At 42.5% G+C, this 13,904-nt stretch overlaps 1 protein-coding gene across 2 annotated transcripts in view; it reads right to left on the bottom strand.

Moving 5' to 3' along the window:
- LOC115079390 (cadherin-related family member 5-like) overlaps positions 1 to 13,904 on the bottom strand; it is a 208,628-nt gene that overhangs the window by 160,906 nt on the left and 33,818 nt on the right. For both annotated transcript variants that reach the window (XR_003853278.1, XR_003853279.1), the window contains exon 3: positions 13,358 to 13,414. The gene's annotated coding sequence lies outside the window, so the exon portion shown is untranslated. The remainder of the gene's footprint in view (positions 1 to 13,357; positions 13,415 to 13,904) is intronic.

Below are 13,904 nucleotides of genomic sequence, written 5' to 3'. Positions count from 1 at the left end.
TTGGGGGGGGTCAGGGGGGTGGAGGTTGTTAATTTAAAGGGATGGGGGGGGGGTTTTGGGGGTTCCCACAGAAAGAAAAATTTTCTGATCTGGGGAGTGGACCGAAATGGCCCTCCCCAGACCCGAAAACAAAATGGGGAGAAAAAAAAAAACTATGCACTCCCCTAATTTGCTCCATAAGACGCCCAGACGCAGAGCCGGTTTAGCACAATTTTTTTTTTTTTAAATTTTCCCCCTCTGAATCCTAGGTGCGTCTTATGGTCAGGTGCGTCTTATGGAGCGAAAAATACGGTAATTGGAGAAAGTTCTTTTTCACTCAACGCACAATTAAACTCTGGAATTTGTTGCCGGAGGATGTGATTAGTGCAGTTAGTATAGCTGTGTTTAAAAAAAGATTGGATAAGTTCTTGGAGGAGAAGTCCATTACCTGCTATTAATTGAGTTGACTTAGAAAATAGCCACTGCTATTACTAGCAACGGTAACATGGAATAGACTTAGTTTTTGGGTACTTGCCAGGTTCTTGTGGCCTGGATTGGCCACTGTTGGAAATAGGATGCTGGGCTTGATGGACCCTTGGTCTGACCCAGTATGGCATGTAGGGATGTGAATCAGGCTTCTGACAATTGAAAATATCGTACGATATTTTCAAAATCGTCAGAAATCGGGGGCTCCCCGAAACCAATAGGAAAACCCCATGAAATTGTTCGTGGGGGATTCTCTTATTGTTTTGGGGGAGGGCGGGGAAAAACGGCACACAAAAATAACCCCTAAACCCTTTATCCACATGTTTATTAACCCCTTCAAAAAATGAAGCAGATTTGTTAGGCAAGACTTCCCTTGGGTAAATCCGTGTTGACTGTGTTCCATTAAATCATGTCTTTCTATATGCTCTACGATTTTGATCTTGAGAATAGTTTCCACTATTTTTCCTGGCACTGAAGTTAGACTCACTGCTCTATAGTTACCCGGATCGCCCCTGGAGCCTTTTTTAAATATTGGGGTTACATTGGCCACCCTCCAGTCTTCAGGTACAATGGATGATTTTAATGATAGGTTACAAATTTTAACTAATAGATTAGAAATTTCATTTTTTAGTTCCTTCAGTACCCGAGGATGCATACCATCCAGTCCAGGTGATTTGCTACTCTTTAGTTTGTCAATCTGGCCTACTACATCTTCCAGGTTCACAGTGATTTGGTTCAATTTGTCTGACTCATCACCCCTGAAAACCATCTCCAGAACTGGTATCTCCCCAACATCCTCATTAGTAAACACGGAAGCAAAGAATTCATTTAGTCTTTCTGCAATGGCCTTATCTTCCCTAAGAGCCCCTTTAAACCCTCGGTAATCTAATGGTCCAACGGACTCCTTCACAGGTTTCTTGCTTTGGATATATTTTAAAAAGGTTTTATTATGAGTTTTGCCTCTATGGCCAACTTCATTTCAAATTCTCTCTTCGCCTGTCTTAGCAATGTTTTACACTTAACTTGACAATGCTTATGTTTTATCCTATTTTCTTCAGATGGATCCTTCTTCCAATTTTTGAAGTTTTTTTTTGGCTAAAATAGCCTCTTTTCACCTCACCTTTTAACCATGACGGTAATCGTTTTGCCTTCCTTCCACCTTTCTTAATGAGTGGAATACATATGGACTGCGCCTCTAGGATTGTATTTTTAAACAATGTCCAAGCTTGTTGAACACTTTTAACCTTTGCAGCTGCACCTTTCAGCTTTTTTCTAACTATTTTCCTCATTTTATCAAAGTTTCCCTTTTGAAAGTTTAGTGTTAGAGCTGCAGATTTACTTATTGTCCCCCTTCCAGTTATTAGTTTAAATTTGATCATGTTATGATCACTGTTGCCAAGTGGCCCCACCACCGATACCTCTCTCACCAAATCCTGTGTTCCACTAAGGATTAAATCTAAAATAGCTCCCTCTCTTGTTGGTTCCTGAACCAATTGCTCCATGAAGCAATCATTTATTACATCCAGAAACTTTATGTCTAGTGAAAAGGTAGACTTTAATTTTGACAATTTGGTTCTCTGGCAAGCTCGGGATAAGGATAATTGGAAACAATGGGCTAAAGAAAGAGGCCATAATAAATCTGAAAGGACAGGATAAATTGAGGTTTGGCTCAAATGGTGAGGTAGTAGCCCCCCGATTTGTACTGCCCAATATCTTACTCTCAATACATTAGGCATTTCATGCAGCTCCTTCATCATCTTTGCATTCAAAGACAGGACTCACTCCACTTGAGATTGTTATTGGCAATGGTAGGCCAATGGCTGTTGATCCTATTCCAAAACCTTTGGGCAAGTCACTTTACCCTCCATTGCCTCAGGTACAAAAACTTAGATTGTAAGCCCTCTGGGGATAGGGAAATACCTACAGTACCTGAATGTAAACCGGTGTGATATCTCAATTGAGATCGAATGTTGGTATATAAAAATAATAAAAAATAAAAAATACATATATATTTTCTCAGGAGTTTCTGAATCATTGTCTGTTTACCTTACAGAAATTACTGGCTTCACACTGGCAGAAAGTAGGAGCATCTTTTCCTCCAATGGACCAAGTGCCTACTGAAAGTGTGCAATAAGGCAATTTTGGTTTTCTGAAGATTTTTTGGCAAAAGAATTCTCTGACCCCCCCCCAGGGGGAGGGGGCCCTTTCAGGTACTGTTAACATCACACCCTACATGAGCATATCTTTCACACTGTAAGAAAGCCTACAGTGCTGAGTTAACAGGAAGCACCTAATATTGACTTTGTGTCCCTAGGCCTTTGCCATCTTGCCTAAAGACTTATTCTGGCCCTCCAGCAACACGGTACTGCTGCCTCTCCTGATCTGTTTGCACTCCACAGTAGCATGGCCATATCTGGGACCTCATGTGCAGACTTACCTGACTTATACTAAGACATTGCAGGAGTCTCTGAATCTTTCAGACTGCTTGTTATGTTATTTGAAGTCTAATGGCTCTGGATTTGCTCCATTTCTGTTAAATGAATCCTTCCTCCTTAATTCAACCACCTACCTTACACCCACTGCTGTCTCTCTCACCCATTCTAATCCATATGCCCTGGCTCTTCACACCAAACAGGCAGGTTAGTGTTTTCAACCTGAGAGTGCCACACTCTGGGTAAATTGTATTGACATAATGTCAGTGACCAACAAGAAAGGGTCCTACTGGGTGGTGAAATACCGCTTGTCTACATGATGGAACTTTTTGCAAGAATGCTTTGATCATGTACTAAAATGACTGTCCATTTGTACAAGGTCGATAACAAAATGGTGGCCCTTCTTGGAGTACATCCTTCGTATTGTGGAGACTATCATCATAAGTGTCTCACCTATCCTCCCTACTTTAACAAGACTTTGACTCGTTGTGATTATGATGGGGTAGTGGTTCAGTACATTTCCTTCATCAGTTGTGCCCTATGGAAGCTGGTAACTCATCCGAGGGACATTTTACACAGGTTATGGGCACAACCTCAGATGAACTGGTAATTACACTCATGATGAGTATACTCCTTCCCCCATGCTCCTGCTTGCCAAGGCTTATATTGAAGCACAAGGCTGCTCGGCATTGGGCCTCCCTGTTGCCACTGGAGGAAGCATCTCAAAAATATGCTTTGCCACTTCTGAGGTAAAGGTAAATGACAGCAAATTATCTGTTTATAAAACTTCAGCACTGTGGTTCTTTGCTCATGGGGAGCAGTAAAGACTATTTCCTTTAATACCACTGCTCATTTTTCCTTCGAAACAGTCTTCCCCTATGAGGAAAGACTAAAGAGGTTAGGACTTTTCAGCTTGGAGAAGAGACGGCTGAGGGGGGATATGATAGAGGTGTTTAAAATCATGAGAGGTCTAGAATGGGTAGATGTGAATCGGTTATTTACACTTTCAGATAATAGAAAGACTAGGGGGGCACTCCATGAAGTTAGCATGGGGTACATTTAAAACTAATCGGAGAAAGTTCTTTTTTACTCAACGCACAATTAAACTCTGGAATTTGTTGCCAGAGGAGGTGGTTAGTGCAGTTAGTATAGCTGTGTTTAAAAAAGGATTGGATAAGTTCTTGGAGGAGAAGTCCATTACCTGCTATTAAGTTCACCTAGAGAATAGCCCTCTGCCATTAGCAATGGTTACATGGAATAGACTTAGTTTTTGGGTACTTGCCAGGTTCTTGTGGCCTGGATTGGCCACTGTTGGAAACAGGATGCTGGGCTTGATGGACCCTTGGTCTGACCCAGTATGGCATGTTCTTATGTTCTTATGTTCTTATTGGAACTGGCTTACTTCTAAGAGAAGATGGGCTTTGCTGGACTTTCAATTGGACAACGACCCCTTTTCTTGCATTTTGAGAACCTTTTTTTCCTGGTTTAGGAGTTTTTGAACTTGAAAATACTTTAAAAAATCTTTCTGTTACTGTGGAAGTCGCTATGAGCAAGAAAATGAAAATCGCATGCTTTAGATATGTTACTTGCTGACAAAGGAGGGGGTCTGTCAATTTATTAACTCTTCTTGCTGCTCCTATATTGATAATGAGGAAATCATTAGAAATCACATGCAGACCATAGATACTTTGCTATCACATTTAATCCACTTTGCTGACACCGAAAAACTCCTCCTGGAACTTATGCAGAATCTTGGGAACTTGGGGTCAAAGTCTACTAATGATGTTTGTTACTGTGATTGTATTTCTTTTCATCTTGTGTATCCGTTAAATGCAGATAAATACTTTGTAAAAGAAGCATTCCTAAAATAATGCTCTCAACAACTCATGCAGTGCCCCAGCACATACTCTTCTAGATGAAGAATTATGTGCTATGAGTGGCCATATATTAGAAGCCCCTTAGTCCTAAAGTCACCTCTCACTATTCTGGGCCCCAAGGAGGGACTGAAATATTTAAAATGGTTAAGATCCTTTTTCTATTTAAAAAAAAAAAAAAAAAGTCAGGGTAAACTAAAATGTTGACTCAAGCATTTACAAATTGGGATCCAGAAAACATGGAGAGTATGGTAGAAAGATAAGAACAAATGTATCATTTCCTCTATGTCAGGGGTCGGGAACCCATGGCTCGCGAGCCAGATATGGCTCTTTTGAGGGCTGCATCTGGCTCGCAGACAAGTGTCGCCATACTTCGCGGTTCCCCGCTGACCCAGCTGCTCCCCGGTCCTCCGCCGCCCGGGCTTAAAATGCTGTCAGCCTGGGCGGAACGCGGCAGGACAGCTGGAGTCAGCGGCACCGGCGTGCTCTCTTCTCCCCCCCCCGCGGCCCGGAAGAGGAAGTGGAGAGCATCGGGTGCCTGCGCGGGAAGAAGAGACCACACTAGCGTGGTCTCTTCTTCCGCGCAGGCACCCGATGCTCACCACTTCCTCTTCCGGGCCGCGGGGGGGGGGGGAGGAGAAGAGAGCACGCCGACTGGAGTCATCCGGGTGCCTGCGCGGGAGTCATCGGGTGTCAGCCGGGTGCCAGCGCTGGAGTCATCGGGTGCCTGCGCGGGTCTTCCCGCGCAGGCACCCGATGTTCTCCACTTCCTCTTCCGGGCCGCGGGAAGAAGAGAGCACGCCGGTGCTCTCTTCTTCCCGCGGCCCGGAAGAGGAAGTGGAGAGCATCGGGTGCCTGCGCGGGAAGACCCGCGCAGGCACGCTAGTGTCCGACGGGAAGAAGACTGCAGCGCGGCTCGGAGGAAAATGAAAATCTTCAACCGCGGCCGATGGGACTCCGCCTTCGCCTCCGCGAGGGCTGAAAATGAAGGAGGTTAGCGTTGGGAGGCGGCTGCTGCTGCCGCGAGTTCCCGGGGGGGGGGGGGGGGGGGGAAGGGGGAGAGAGAGAGTGAATGAATGAGCGAGCAAGCATGTGTGTTTGAGATCCTGTGTGTGTGAGTGAGAGATTGCATGTATGTGAATGATTGAGAGCCTGTATATGTGAAAGAGAGTATGTCTGTGATTGAGATCCTGCCTGTGAAAGAGAGAGCATGAATGTAAGTTTACCATTGGGAACCTGTATGTGTAAGTTTGTAATTGAAAACCTGTTTGTTTGAAAGAGTATGGGTGTATGATTGAGATCCTTTGTGTGTGAGAGAGATCATGTGTATGTATGATTAAGAGCCTGTGTGTATAAGTAAGAGAGAGATCATGTGTGTCTGTGTCTGATTGACAGCTGGTTTAGGTGATGGAGCATGTGAGTATGTGATTGAGAGCCTGTGTTTAAATGAGAGAGAGAGACCATGTGTGTCTGTGTGATTGAGAGCTGATTTAGGTGAGGGAGCATGTGAGTATGTGATTGAGAGCCTGTGTTTAAATGAGAGAGAGAGACCATGTGTGTATGTGTGTGATTGAGAGCTGATTTAGGTGAGGGAGCATGTGAGTATGTGATTGAGAGCCTGTGTGTAAATGAGAGAAAGAGAGGACATGTTTGTAAGCATGTGAATGAGAGTCTGTGTGTGAGAGAAAAAGACAGCATGTATTTATGTGATTGAAAGCCTGTGTGTGTGTAAGCGTGAAAAGATAGACAGCATGTGTGTAAATGTGTAATTAAGAGCCTATATAAGTGAGAGAGAAAAAACATTTGTATATGTGAGTGACTGAGAGCATGTGTGTATAGGTGTGTCATTGAGAGCCAGTGTGAGAGAGAGCGCTGGTATGTGACTGAGAGAGGAGAAAGTTCCAAGCAAACCACCCCACCTCCTGCTAATTCAGAACAATCTCAGGACACCTGGATATCAAACGTTCCCAGGTATGCAGAGCAAAAAAATTTTTGTATCCTTATTATTTTTCATTACTGGATCTTTGTGTCTGCTATTTTGAAATATTTTGTTGGTATCTGGAAATGTTTTATATGAGTTTTTAATTATTGGATATTCCACTCATCAGCTGTTTCGAAATATGTTCTTTTTGTTAGTACAGTTTTACTGCTGATGATTTTATATTTCTTGATTTGTTTTATAAGGATGTGTGATGTTTCTTTTTTCCTTTGTTACACTGCATACAGAGACTCTGGCTTGTTGCAGTTTCCAATTCAGTTTTTGTCTGCATGCTTCTTGTTATGCGTTTTGGTCTCTTTATTCTATGTTAGGTGAGGGACAGCACGTGATTCAGGTGTGGTTTTCTGCTGGCGTGTAGTTTCTGTGTAGGACTCTATAGCAGCCTGACTTGGTCCGTTTTCCTAATAGGAGATGTATTGGTGTCTTAAGGCCTGGTGTAATATTTTCAGAGACTTATTGTACTTTAAAAGTGTGATCTTACATAAAATGCACACATTTACTTGTATTTAGTTTTAAACATATTGTATGGCTCTCATGGAATTACGGTACATTTTAAAATATGTGGCGTTTATGGCTCTCTCAGCCAAAAAGGTTCCTGACCCCTGCTCTATGTGATTAAGGAAGGTTGTGAACCAAGCCTCCTTGTAAATGTTTTAAGGTTAAGGGTGAATCTAATGCCTGGTTTCATGCAGGTTTAGTATTGCTTAAGTGTCAAGTTTGCCATTCTGAAAGAGTATATTGTAAAAATAAGACAGAGGATAATCTCATGACCTGTAAAGCTGCTATTAGTTATTGTAAGACCGAGATTAAGAAGTCAAAGCAGGAATTTATTAGCAGAGAATAGGCCTAAATAACTGTTTGATATTGTTAGTAAATTGGCTGGCTTTAATACCTAACCTAATGTAACTTGTTTACACTTTCAGCAGAAAGGTTAGTGGGGGGGTTTTCCAACAAAAGGTAATCAATGTCCAGCAATCATTTTTGTCTCCTAAACATAATCTTAATCTTTACAGCCACTGATAATCAGTTTAACAAACTGCCCAATTTGATTGCTGACATCACCTGCTATTAGCAGTAAGTGCTTAGCAGGTCAAACACTTTGGAAAACCTTTAATCTTGTTGTAATTATAGGCATGGAAAAGATTTTCACCTCTATAAACAACTCAACCTCACAATAAGACTTGATGCCATCAGTTTTAGTTAAAGATAAAGAACTGGGCTTTGCAAGACCCTTAAAGGATAACTTTCAAACAGTTGCGTGTGCACCCATATACATGTGCATACAGACACAAAAATCTGCTTCTGTATTTTGTAACATGTTAAATGCAAGTTATAAAATATGCGTAAATGCATCCTGTAACATGTGCATGCAAGGAAAAAACTACATGAATGCATATTGGACTTATCTGAATAAATTTTGATTTATCCAGTTAAGTAGTGTCCCATATCCAGATAAGTTCTGATTTATCCAGCTAAGTACTGGCAAAGCTGCTATTATCCACATAAATCAGAACTTATCTGGATACGTACTGCTACTTAGCCGGATAAGTCTAAGAAGCTCTAATTATCTGGCTAAGGCTTGGATTTATCAAAATGCACTAAATATTGCCTGCGATAGGAAAAGGGGTATGTTTTACGGTAATAGCAGTTTATCGCAAAGTGTGCTAATTTAGTGCTTCGCATAGGTATTACCGCAAACTGCAATAACTTTTTTGCACTACGTTAGGGGCCACTTTGACATTCAAAGCGAGATGTACGAACAGAACAGTGCTCTCTTGTGAAGATTTGATGACCTTCGGAGTGAGGAAACTCACACAAAGATAAGATTTGTGCAATGTTCTCTCAAACTAGCTTGATGGACTCTCTACCTAGGTAACATCAAGCTAGGTTGAGAGAACATTGCACAAATCTCATCTTTGTGTGAGTTTCCTCATTCCGAAGGTCATCAAATCTTCACAAGAGACCACTGTTCTGTTCGTACATCTCGCTTTGAATGTCAAAGTGGCCCCTAACCCCCTACACTAATACCTAAACCTCACCTCGAGTGACTAGGTGGGCCTCATATAGAGGTATAAATACCTACCTAGTATGAAGGCATTACAGCTAGGTGCAATATGGCTTCGCAAATTATGAAGCCAGCCCACTTGGCCACAAATCCTGTCCCAAACCCCTCCCCTTTTTCTGATTTGCATCGCACTATACATTATGGCATTTTCACATGCGTAAAAGGCGTTTTTTGCATGCAAAAATGCCTTAACACATGTGAAAACGCCATATAGCAGTTTGATAAATGACCCCCTAAGTCAGATAGTTGGATAAGTAGTACTTTTTAGACTTATCCAGTTTTCTGACTTAGATAAGTAGAATTTTAAGATATATGTGGATAAGTGATTACTTTGCTGCTGCTTAGCTGGATAAGTCGGAACTTAATCAGATAGCTATGTTGCAGTTCTGGCCGCGAGCGCCGCAACCAGACCCTTACCTCCGTGTTCCTGGACCTGTTCCCACTTCTGTTTGCCTAGTTCACGGCCTGTTCAGTGGCGTCCCTGCGGGGGCCGCGCCACCGGGAAGCCTCCCATGGATGCCCTGCCTCTAGGCGTGGGCGCTTTTCTAGGCCGCTTCCCGCCAGTGGTGACTCTGCCCAGTTCCTGACATCAGACGCCGCGGCCTTGATAAGCCGGCCGCGGACACTCAGTCTTTGCCTTGCAACGGGCTACCGATTCCCTGTTGCTCCATACCCCGGAGTGAGCTGCCTTTGGAACTCGCTCCGTTCCTGCTTGCCTGCTACAGTACCTGCTTGGTTCCTGCTTGCCAGCTACAGTACCTGCCTGGTTCCAGTACCCCAGTTTTGCTACAGTTCCTGCCTGGTTCCAGTACTCGAGTCTTGCTACAGTTCCTGCCTGGTTCCAGTATCCGAGTCTTGCTACAGTTCCTGTCTACTGTTCTAGTCTGGTTCCAGTTCTCAGTCCTGCTCATCAGCCTGCCCGCTCCAGTCTCAAGATCATCAACTTGCCTAAGTCCCAGCGGCCGGGCTCCCATGGGCTCCTACTGGGGGAGCTTCGGCTTCCAAGGATGAAGCCTCACCTAAGTCCCAGCAGCTGGGCTCCTACGGGCTCCTCCCGGGGGAGGGGCACCAGCTTCCAGGGTGAAGAGCACCTCTACGTCCTGCCTGAACATCTGCCTCCCGGCCTGCGGCGTACCAGAGACATTGAACACCTTTCCCAGTCTCTTGCAGGTCGGCCCAAGGGTCCACTAAATTGAGACTCCATAACAAGCTGGTTGACAAGTCTGTAGATGGGAGTGGGGTAGACGAAACTTTGTTTTCACAAGAGTATGTATTAGGGTTACCAACTTTTCCACAGACCAGGACTGGACACTCAAGGACCAAGGAAGAAGGGCCCTCCCTCCCCTCATTTGCATAAATTTGCACAAAATAAAATCAAGAAATATAACAACATATGCATGGATTTATCTCTCTCTCTCATAAACAGAGACACACTCTATAAAAAAGGGGTCTCCAAACTCAGTTATCAAGAGCCTCAATCCAGTCAGGTTTTTAGGATTGTCACAATAAATAGGCATGAGGGCTATTGCATACAATGGCAGGAGTACATGCAGATTTCATGCATATTCATTGTGGCAATCCTAAGAACCTGATTGAATTGCATCTCTTGAGGATAAAGTTTGGAGACCCTGCTCTAACATACATGATTAATTAGGGAATGCTCACACACATACTTACTGAGCCTCACACTCACACATGTGTATGCAGACTAACAGGCTGGGGAGGAATGACTTGCTCCAGATGGGGCTGGTGAGAGAGTGGTTTTCTTCAAGTAGGGGTTGGAATTGCTCTAGTGTGTATGTGCGATGCCTAGAACTGATTTACATCAGTTGTTATGCAGCCCTGGACCTGGGTGCGGAAGTATTTGCATGCACATTTCTTGGCTCCACCCTGAAACACCCAGACCACGCCCCCTTTTGATTCAACGTGAGATATGCATGCAGCAGGAGCTATGCTCATCTCAGGGCTTTGAAAATTTGGTTGGTGCATGTCAGCCCGACTTCTGTGCGCATCCCCAAATGTATGCATGTGCTGGGCTTTTAAAATTCACCTCTAAGTATTTTATTGAAATTTTTTATAATTCTGTGCTATTGATTTTATTAGTTTTCTAATGTTTTTGCTTTATATTTTTGTTTCTGATTTTTTTTATATTGCCTTATTTGTATGTATTATTTAATACTTACTGTACAGCATTTAGACTTTTTTTATGAAAATTGGTATATTGAAATAAACATTACCATCTTTCAGAAAAACTATGAGCACCAAATGCTGATGTAATTGTGTGTGCATAATTTTGCCATGACATTTTCAAAGTGGACTTATGTGTGACAGTTCACTTTGAAAATTAGTGCAATCTATGCACATTTGCTAGCTAATTTATTCATGATGTTACAGAATTACCCCAAAAATGTTTTCCCTGTTTGTCTTGTCTGTCTGTCTTGACTAGCCTGCAAGCAGCTTGGAGAATGTGTACAGAAAAAAAGTTTTATTTCATTTTTTAAATTTGTTTTCATTTCATTTAATGTTTATTAGAAATGAAATAAACATCAAGCAGAAAGAGAAATGGGAAAAGAACAAAAATAAAGGAAGGGGACTCCACTACCAAAGAAAATCCAGTGCCAACATTTAAAATAATTATATTAAAAAAAAAACCCCTCAGGCCTTCCCCTAAATTGTCATCCTTGGATGGCAAGTACTCCATCTGTGGAGTTCTAGTAGTTGAAATGGGGTAGAAAGTGATTCCCAGTTGCTTCTGCCCCAACAGATTCATTTTCAGTTCTGAGGCTGGTGCCATGACACTGCTACCAGGCCCAGCCCAGCCCCACCTTGTGGGACCGAAGAAACTGGGGATTAGACTTGCCTCATTTTGACTGTTTGAACCCCATGAATGGGGTAAGTGGTGTCTGGGGGAGGGTGGGGGGCATAGGGGAAGATGAGGGGTGAGAGTATTTCAGTTTTTGAATGTTGGTGGGGCTATGGTGTGTCTTGCTTTCAAACTGAAAGGAAATAAAAAAGCCTGAATTTCAGTGGCTTTTTTTCAGTTCACTTTCTAACAAAATTATTTTTTTTTTCCATTTAATTGTTAATTTAATTAGAAAAGAAACGCACCACCCTATCTCTATATAAATGTTTAATAGTAGTAGTGATAGTAGTATTTGTGATCTAGGGCCTGGTGTAATATTTATAGTGTTGCCTTTTCATAGGTAGGGTTGTTGCTGTTTGAGTTCTGGGAGTTAGTGCTATTTTGGTATGTCAGGTTTGTTGAGTGGCTTCTTAGCAGGGCCTTATTTTACTTTACAAAATGCCTGGTAATGATAGCGGTTTGTCTCATTCTTACTGATGTGGCAACAGAATTTTTTTTTTTTAATATGGTGGATAATAAGGGGAAACATCTGTATTCAACCCTGTCAGCAATTTCAGAGATTACCTTCAGCCAATGCAGTATGGATTTCAGTTTATGAATACATGTAATGTTTTGAAATTGTTTTTCGCAGTCTACTCTCCAGAATCATGGATGACACATTCATTAGACATTTTGGGGTAGGTTTTAATATGTGCACATGCGCATCCATGTCCGCGCACTTTCCGGCACACACACACATAGATGCGCTTGTTAAAAAATAGGGTGGCCACGCACACATGCACGCTGGATTTTATAATCTGTGCTTGTATGTACGTGCAGCACACACAAGGGGGTGTAGTTCTGCAAATCCATGCAGCAACGCACTTCCCACTTCCCCAGGTCCCTCCCAATCTGCTCCAATTAAGGAGCAGACTGGGAGGGAACTTCCCTAACCCCCTGCCTAACCCCCCTTCCCCTTCCCCTCTCCTCCCCACCCCCTAAACCTAACCTACCTTACCTTTTTTTTATTATTCTTTTTTAAGTTGCTGCTCCTCTGGAGCAGAAGCAACTCCCATTGCGCTCTTCCCTGGCACAGTGGCAAATGGCTGCTGCACTGGTCGCCTCCAGCCCTGGCCCGGACCGCCCCCTCGGACTGCTCTTTTATCTGGGCCCGGCACTTCGGCGCATAACAGGGGTTCCACGCAAGGCCGAGCCCCTTTAAAAACATGCGCGGCGCACGCAAGGCCTGGCCATGTGCGTAACCCAAGTTTTTTACACGCGCAATTGAATTAAAATATGCCTGTGTAACATGATTTCTGAAATATACTTGTAGTATGTATTTTTTCAGGATTATTCTGGGAGAATAATAGTGAGGTCATAACTGATGAGTTTATTTATCAAAATCTTAGGGGGTGGTGGGTGGCAAGGTACAGTGTTTGAAGTGCATGCCTAATACCCTTGTATCAGCCCTGTATACTGCAGGGTTCCCAGATCAAGCACAGTTCAGAGGACAGTGAATCCAGAGTAGGAGAGAGCCCAGAAATCAGAGCATGAAAGGCAGTTGAGGGCCCAGAGCATAGGAGACCAAGGGCAGTTAAGGGCTCAGAAGACAAGCAAATCAGCAGTGTGTATACATCTATGGATTTCAATTGTCTTTACAGATATAAAATATGAGCTTACCGTGATCTCATTTCTGTGGCACAGCAAGTTTACGATTAACACTGAGGTAGGTAGTGCCTTAAAAACAAATAAGGTAGTAGTGAAATTACTGTTCTAACAACATAAAATATAAATTGTGTGACCATAAAGTCTTGGATTCCATGTATATTGTTGCTCTATGATTTATTTTATTTATTTTATTTTATTTTTAATTTTTATATACCGAAGTTCTTGTAGAGACTACAAATCACTCCGGTTTACATAAAACGAAGAACTGCTCAACAGAGAGCGGAGCTTTACATGGAACCGTAGAACATATGGAACAGTATAACTGGTTGACAATTTAACATAATACTAAATAAAGTGATAATAGTTTAACTGGAAATAAATAAAGAAATATAATATTTTATATATAAGAAGTATAACTATTTAACATAGCAATAAATATAAAAATAAGCAATGCCAAATAAATATATGAAATAAAGTGAATTTTTGAGCTCCAAGATAATTGTCCAGTTGCAGATTCTTAATAGTAGTTTTTGATACAGTGTCCATAATAGGGGATACC

This window comes from Rhinatrema bivittatum, chromosome 17, assembly GCF_901001135.1.
Source record: "Rhinatrema bivittatum chromosome 17, aRhiBiv1.1, whole genome shotgun sequence".
NCBI classification, from domain to species: Eukaryota; Metazoa; Chordata; class Amphibia; order Gymnophiona; family Rhinatrematidae; genus Rhinatrema; species Rhinatrema bivittatum.
Note: the sequence above shows the minus strand (reverse complement) of the source record. Positions and strands in the feature narration are given on the sequence as shown.